This window comes from Gossypium hirsutum, chromosome A06 (assembly GCF_007990345.1).
Source record: "Gossypium hirsutum isolate 1008001.06 chromosome A06, Gossypium_hirsutum_v2.1, whole genome shotgun sequence".
Classification (NCBI taxonomy): domain Eukaryota; kingdom Viridiplantae; phylum Streptophyta; class Magnoliopsida; order Malvales; family Malvaceae; genus Gossypium; species Gossypium hirsutum.
This window is the reverse complement of record NC_053429.1, coordinates 22,201,236-22,210,450: the sequence shown is the minus strand read 5'-3', so window position 1 is coordinate 22,210,450 and position 9,215 is coordinate 22,201,236.

Genomic DNA, 9,215 nt, shown 5'->3' with positions numbered 1-9,215 from the left:
GCTGAACTGAGCTGTGTGCGCCACACACGAGTAAACCCCACGGATGCGTAGAGAATATTGGGCCAGGCTGTATAGTCCACATGACCAAGGCCATTTCTGGGCTATGTGGGCCACACGGGTGAGTGGGCCTACTTGGGCCACAATATGGGCCATGGGCCCATTTTCACTGTTTGACTGTTGAGGTTGTACGGGTCACCCGAGATGACTGTGGACCTACTGTTGGGTCGATAAGTGTATCTAGACCCTCTAATTGATAAAATGACTGAAATGCCCCTACATAGTAAAATGATTGTTATGCCCCTAGGAGATGTATGATTATGATTGAGCATGCCATTTTAAAGATATTGATCACATGTATGATATTATGACATGATGCATGATATGTTGCATAGGGATGGGATTTATTATGATCAGAGGAAGTGTACTGTACTAGTAGCTCTGCTGCAAATACTGTTTAGTGCCGTAACTGGTACTACTTGGAGTGTAGGGATGGGTGGGTTGATTTTATCCCCACATGGTGGGTAGGGCTGGGCGGAGATGGAGTGTAGAGGCTGGTTGGGTAGGATCTATTGATTGCATATCTGTACTGTACTGTCACTGAGATGGGCTCAGGTCCACACTGATACTGATACTGTAATGGGCTAAGGCCCCAACTGAAACTGAACCGTTATTGAATTGGGCTTAGGCCCAAACTTTGTATGTTCACTGATTGATTATTTGATATGGGATTACACACTGAGTTTTCATAACTCACCCATCTGTTTATCTGTACAGGTAATCATTAGGCTTAGGCGAATCGGTGCTGCGAAGGACTCAAAGGTGGCCACACAATTGCACAGATTTTCTCTTTGGATTTAAATTATAAGTGGTTTTATTTTGGGTATTTTTAATGTAATAAGGCCTTTTTAAAATTTTAAGCTTTAATTTAGGGTATTATTTATTTGGATTTATATTTGTTAGTAGTAGGAAGCGGGTTTTCAAAAAGATAAATATATTTTTCAAAACACCATGTTTACGCAACATGTTTTAAAAGCTTCCACCAGAAATAATGTTTTAAAATTAGTAACAATTTAATATGGTTAACTTTTGCCAAACAACTTAAGCTTTGAATAGGAACGAGACATCCTAAAATCTTCATTAAGATCATAAAGAGGTTAAATAAATAGAAAAAAAAATTCAACGATATTATACTTTGCGAAAAACACTTCAATGTAACATAACTAGATTCGGCCATAACGTCCGGGCCGAGTTTGGGGTGTTACATGTTCATATCAAAATAATGCCATGGAAAATATTGTCTAATCAACTGCTCAGAAAGTCATTACTATAACCTGCCCCTTTTAATACCTTTATCTTAAGTTAGAAATCTATGTTATTGTATGTCTACAGAACTCTGGATTAATAACTACAATGAACGTTCTTCTCTATACAACTTGTAACAACCCATTTTTAGTCAAATTGGAACAGTGGTTTCGGGACCACAAATCCAAAGTTGAAATAATTATTTTACTATTATTTTAATGTCTACAGTATGATAATATGAATGTGTGAAAATTTCGTTAAGAAATTTTATCGTTTGAATGCTTAATTTGATAAAAAGGACTAAATCACGTAAAGTGGAAAAATGATGTTCTAATGGATCAAGGCATTAAATGACTATGAAATTAAATAGTGGAGGCCCTTATGTAGTAATTAGCCCATTTTTAATGTTAATGGAAATTTATGGACATGCATTAAGTGTTTTTAATAGTTTATAATTAAGGTTAAATAGGTAATTTGGTTATTTAAAGTAAAATAAATAAAACAAAGACCAAATTTTTTGTTATCATCTTCCTTAGCCAATTTTCACAAATAATAAATAGCCATTTTTGAAGTTAGGATTTGGCCAAGCTTCTCATGTTCATTTAAGTACGATTTTTGTCCCGTTTTTAATGATTTCTATGTTTTTGAGATCGTTACAGCTTAATCTAGCTAGCCTAGGGACTATTTTGCAAAATTGTTAAAGGTTTAGGGTTTTGCCATTGATGAATGTTGATGTATTTTGATGTTTAATGAAGAAAATGCATGCTTGTTGTTAGATAAACAACACTTGTAAAGTGATTTTTAGTAAAATTGTCAATTAGAGATTTAATTGAGAAATGTTGAAATTTTGTGTTTAAATTGTGAAATAAATGAAACAATATGGACTTCTAGGGACCTAATTGAAATTCGGATAGCATGGGTTTTGGTTGAATTGTATGAATTTGTAATTTTATGAAAAAGGACTAAATTGTAAAAATGTTGAAATATTAGGGGCAAAAATTTAAATTTTCCTTAATGTGTTTTTTGGATTAAATTGAATAGAGAGATTATTAAATAAGTTAATTTTGATTACATTTAGATCAAGAAAAGTGAAATACGAATTTAGATCGGGGAAAGAACAAAGTTTTGGACTCATCGACTTATTTTGTTGTTTTTGCATCCGAGGTAAGTTCGTATGTAATAAGCATTATTATATTTGTGTTTTAAATGGTTTGATAATGTATAAATTGTGAAATACGACCTAGCAGACATATTTGACGATGATTCGGCAAACGAAAATCCTGATTGAACCATATGAATAGATTAGGATACAAATGACATGTCATTAGGGGGTGTAATAGCCCGATTTTTGCCTTGTTGGAATAGTGGTTTCGAGACCACAAATCTGACGAGGAAAAATTTATTTTTATTATATTTTTATGTTCTATGATTTCAAGGAATGATTTCGTGAAAATTTCGTTCGAAAATTGCGACGTTTGGGCTCTCAATTTAGTTAAAAGGACTAAATTGTAAAAAGTGCAAAAGTGGAGTTCTACATATTAGAGGAGTCCAATTGTTATGAAATTTTAAATTAGAGGTCCTTAAATGGTAATTAGACCATTGGTTAATTTTTTGGACAAAAATGGACATGAAATACGTGAAATAGAATATTTTAAGTTAGGGGCATTTTGGTCATTTAGTAATTAAAATGAATTAAAAAAATTAAAATCCAATTTTTGTCCATCTTCAACCCCATGGCCGAATTTCAGAAGGGGAAACCATGGCTAGGGATTTTCAAGCTTCCAAGCTCGATTATCAAGAAAAATGAAATTCAGACTTAGAACGGGGGAAAAATGAGTATTGGACAATTTGGTCCTTTTCGCCATTTTAGGTCGAGGTAAGTTCGTATGTTAATAAACGTTCTTTTTTTGTTAATTATGAAATATTATTATATATTTGATTAAATTGTGAAAATTAAAGTAAACATTCGAATTGAGAAAAAACGCAGGATCTATCATGATCGTTGCGTAGTGTAATATGAATTGATGATAAAAGACCATGGTTAGACCTTGGCAATGTGCTAAGTGAAATAAGTGATTCGCATGTAAGACCATATCTAAGATATGGCATTGTGCTTAGTGAAATAAGACCATGGCATCTAAGTGAAATAAGTCCATGGTAATGTGCTAACTAAAATAAGTCCATGGCATGATGCTAAGTGAGAAATTTCCTGATTGAACCTTAGGAATAAAATAGCTTTGGATACAAGTGTGGTACTATGTGAGGGCCACTTTGTGAATATAATAGCTTTATACAGAAGTGTGGTATAATGTGAAGGTCACTTTTTGAATAAAATGGATTTGGACACAAGTGTGGTACTATGTGAAGGCCACTTTGTGAATAAAATAACTTTGGCTACAAGGGTGGTACTATGTGAAGGTCACAGTGTATCTGTTATTATTCCGATGTGTTCAACGGTAAATGACGAGGTGTAATTGAATATGACTATGTGATGAATAAGTGCAGGTACGTGTGTGTAAACTTATGAGCAATGTGCTCGATATGTGATCGAACTTTGGTAAGATTGATATGGAGTAAGTGTTACAATGAAAGTTACTACAAAGAAAACATGAAAGAGTGAAATTTAGTAATAAAATAGTTTTGGACAGCAGCAGTTGTGTGAATTTGAAAAATCACCAAATATGGTGGAAATTAAACTAAAGGTTGAATAAGATTTGAAATTAAATATTTTTGAGTCTATTTTCACATAAAAGAAACATTGTAAGCAAAAGAATTTCATATTACGAGATATTTGAATTTTTGTGAGACAGTGTCAGAATGATCTCGAAATCCGCTATTTTAACTTTGGAAAATCATTAAAAACTGTATAAAAATAATTATTGGTTAGAGTTTATATTTTTAACATTATTGTTGAGTCTATTTTCAATAGAAACAAATTGCAACATCATCTGAATCTCATACGATTAGATATTTCATTTTTACTGAAGAAGGGTTGAAACTGTCAAACAGTAGAATAGGGGAGACTTTAAAGAATAAACTGTACTTATTGGGTAGATCAAAATTTTAAAAATTTTATGGTAAGATGATATGTGAGTCTAGTTTCAGGGAAAATTAGCGGATCTTAATTTGGAGTTCCATAGCTCAAGATATAAATAATTTAGTGACTGTGACTCGAGTAGACAGCTTGAGATGAACAAGACTAAATAGTGGGTCTATGTGCAATTATGATTGTATTATCTTGAGAACATATTGTGAGAATTGGTAAAAGCATGTTAATAAATTTCTTATTATTTACATACCAACTTACTAAGCTATATAACTTACTCCGTTTCTTTTCTATGTTTATAATGTCTTCAGGTTAGCTCGGGTTAGAAGTCGACGGAGAACCTATCACACTATCCAACTAACAAATTGGGTATTGATGATTCTTATACTTAAGGTCATGGCATGTATAAGGGGACTTGGTTATTTTTGTATGTGTCATAATTGTTTTGGCCTAAAATGTTGGCTTATGCTATTTGAAAGTTCATTGTTGTGTAAGGCCATTTGATGTTGGTATATTGAATATATTATAAGTCCATGATGATTCATTTCAAGGATGTGTATGCTTACATATGTGGAGGAATGAGTGGTGATATCTATGTGTGACGTAAATTTGTACGCAACAGCAAGTCAGATTAGTGCACGGGCTAGGAACATGGCCATGCGAGCCAGATGGCCTTGTCCTAATATCACACGGGACTATGCCTTTATTTTTCTTGAAATTTTTCAAAGTTTTCTAAAGTTCTCGGTTTGGTCTCGAACTATTTCCAAAGCATGATTTGGGCTCATATTAGGGACTTTAAATTTGAAAAGTTTTAAATTTGAACGCAAATTCATGACTCGATTTTTTATGATTGCATGTGTTTAAGTCTGGTAAGGCCTGATACCCTGTTTTGGTGTCAAACATAGGTAGGGGGTGTTACATTTAGTGGTATCAGAGCTATGAGTTAGTTGGTTCTCGAACTAGCCTAGCATGTGTAAGAGTCTAGCTATACATGCCATATATGAACCGTGATAGTGTGATACCTCCCGACTCTTATGAAATTGTTTTGTTGAGACTAAGGTGGTTTCCAACCGAGCTATTTTTGAAAACGCTGCAAATGACATTGGGATATTTGAAAATGTGTTTGTGTTAAATTGAAACTGGAAAGGGTATGAATAATAGTTCATGGCGTGTATGTGATGAGATACAAAATGAAACATCCATAAGTTGAGAATTATGAGTAAGATGTTATTATTTTGGTTGAATGTAGTATTTCAAATGATTGTGATGATTTTATGAAATGGGTAAAATGTTATAAATGTTATGAAAAGGCTTTAACCTGGACTGGTAGTATTGTTATATCGTATGTGACTCTAGAGTGTGTATTATGAATATGTGCCAAAAATGGGCATTTTTGAAAATAAAATGATAGATTATTAATATACATACCTTGAGCATACTATCTGAATATTCCTTGAAACTAAAATAGCGTAAAGGGGAATTATTCTTGAAATATGGGAAAGTAACATAAAATGCAAATTTATATTGTAACACCCCTTACCCGAGACCGTCGCCGGAGTTGAGCACTAGGCGTTACCAGACTTATCTTACCGTTCGGGGCATAAAAAAAATTTACTTTTTAAAAAAATTTAATTTGCTCACATTGATCAAAGAAATCCCTAAAAAGGGCCCTCGAGGCCCTAAAACGTGCAATTGGAACGGTTCGGGACCAAACCGGGAACATTAAAAATTTTCCAATTACTTACACAAATCAAAACAATTTATTTCACTATTCATAATAAAACTGTCCATCTGTGTAATAGTCACTAAATTAATTATAAATCGAGTTACGAAACTCAAAATTTAAATCTGTAAATTTTCCTTGAAACTAGGCTCATATATCTTCTTATCATAATTTTTCCAGAATTTTTGGTTTGGCCAATTAGTATAGTTTATTCATTAAAGTTTCCCCTGTTTTGCAGTTCAGCGGACCTGACCTCTCTTCACTAAAAATCAATTATCTCATTATACAAAATTTGGATAACGTTTCTATTTGTTTCTAATGAAAATAGACTCAGTAAGGAAACTAGACATATAAATTATGACTTATAATTCTTTTTGTTTCTAGTGGTCTTACATGGGATCTTTGCCTTATCGTAGTTTATCAATGCCACGTCTTGACATGGTCTTACATAATTTCCTTGCCTTGTAAAACTTACCAATGTCTTGCCTTGGCATGGTCTTACTTGGTACCCTTAAACCCAAATGTCATGAAATTTGTATCCTACATATTCCTAAGGTTCAACCTGGACTTTTAAGTATCATTTCTCTGTCAATTGTTGCTTGAATCATCAAGAAATAAATTTACAAAATAAATATATAGATGCTGAAAAGTAACATAATTAATTATAAATAATAAAACATTGCATTTATTTACCGCAAACTTACCTCGATACAAAATACAATCAAATATTTTGATTTAGTCCCCAACCTTTTTCTTTCCTCAGTCTAACCCCAAATTTCATTCTTCTTGATCTATAATAGCAAATTTAACTTTTAATATTCACATTTATCAAAATAGTCCTTAACTCTAACTTTGGCAAAATTATGATTTTGCCCCTATACTTTTGCATATTTACACTTTTACCCCAAGGCTCAGAAATGAAACTTTATCCCTAATTCTTATGTTTTATGACATGCTAATAATTTATTTACCTACAAAAACATCAAATTTTCACTCTAACATGTACTTATGACCATTAGGTATTTTTACTGATTATATTGTTTTACTCACTTTCGCTTAAAATCGCTTAGCTCAAGTCATTTAACATAATTTCAAGCTCCATATTCTACCATAAAACATCAAAATAAACACATTCCACCTATGGGTATTTTTCCAAATATGAACCCTAGGTTAAATTATTGCTAGAATAAGCTAAATCAACTTATCGGGACTTCAAAAATGTAAAGAACAATAAAAACGGGGCTTGGAATCACTTACTATGAAGCTTGGAAGCTTGACAAAACCCTAGCTATGAAGAACCCTTGAAATTTCGGCCTAATGAAAAAGATGGGCACATTTTGCCATCTTTTTCCTTTTTTAATCTTTTAATTACCAAATGACTAAAATACCCTTAATTAAAACTTTAGTTATTTTTATCTTTGTATGTCCATTTTTGTCCATGAAAAGCTAATGGTCTAATTACCATTTAAGGACATCTACTTCAATTATACTCTTCAATTTAATCCTTTAGCATCTAAAACTCATATTTATCAACTTTTGCAATTAAGCCCTAGTAGGTAAATTAAGCATGCTATCTATAAAATTTTCCATCGATACTCTAACACATGCATCTAATCACTCGATCAAGTATAAAAATTAATCAAAATAAACTTTTCTATCTCAGATTCATGGTTTCACAACCACTGTTCCATTTAGGCCCTATTTTGGGATGTTACATGTATTATGACAAGCATTCATGTTTATTTGACCATCATATGATGTTATGTGTTTGACTTTGATAAACCGTAAATTAAACATATTTTTACCCCATGTTTAATGCATTTTATGGATGATTTCTCATTAGAATTGGTGAATTCGATCCTCCTAATGCTTTAATTTCATGTTTTATACTAAGGAGAGCATAAGAGAGCAAAAGGAACGAGAAACAGGCCAAAAATAAAGAAAATGGGCCAAAGTACGAAATCAACACGACCTGGACCTCCTCACACGGGTAGACCACATGGCCGTGTCAAATTGGCAGGCTCGAGCACGACCTGAAGTAATTGAACACGGGCATGTGCCACGGGTGTGTCCCTACCGAGCCCAAGTTGAGTCCAATTCGAAAAAGGCTAATTTTGAGGGCTTCTAGGCATTCCAAAGCCTCTAAATACACCCTAAAGGAGGAAGAAAAGGGAGGCGGAGAATAGAGAGTAAGGAATTACTCCAAGAAAGCCGATTGATCCATCTCAAATGTTGGATTTATCATCAAGACTGAAGATCTCTCCTCAATTTTCCTTCAGGAATTTTGGGTTTTCTTTATGTTTTGTATTCTTTATTCTTCTAAGATGTTTTCTTATTTAGTTATGAACTAAAACCCCTAAATACCTAAGGGGAATGAAACCTAAGATGAATCTTGTTATTATTTTCTGAATCGTATGATAAATATTTAACTTGTTCTTAATTATGTGTTCTTAATTCTTGTTTTGATATCCCAGGATACTGATTCAAGACATGCTCTTATTCAGAGGAGGAATAGACCCTGTCTAAGAGTACATTTTTCATAATTAAGCGGAGTTGATTGCACACCTAGACATAGGGTGACAAGATTTTGCCGGATTAGGGTGAAACCTAATAAGGGGATCTATAGATTGAGTTAATGCAACCCTAGAGTGTTAATTAGAAAAAAGTCTCAGTTATTCAATCTAGGGATTAGACGTTATTAGTCTTGAATAGGGATAATAACATAACTTAGGGATCTCCACGGAATAAGTTAAATGAATAAATCGTCCAATTCGAAGCCAGAATAACAAGTAAAGTCTAGGTGGATTTTTCCTTAGGTATTGTTTTAAGTCAATCGATTTTTCCCAAAAGCAATTCCCCAATTCTTTTCTCTGTGCATTCTTAGCTTAGATAATTAGTTAATTAAAGCAAAACCTCTTTATTCTTAGGCTAGATAATAAAAAGACAGTCATTACTAGTACTTTTAGTTCCTTTTGGTTCGACAATCCGGTCTTGCTAAACTATACTACTGTTCAATAGGTACACTTACCTACATCGCGATAATAGTTAGTTCAAGAACGAGTAATTATAAATATTTAAAACCTATCACGAAATCACGCGATCAAGTTTTTGGCGCCGTTGTCGGGGAACTAAGACATTAGGAAC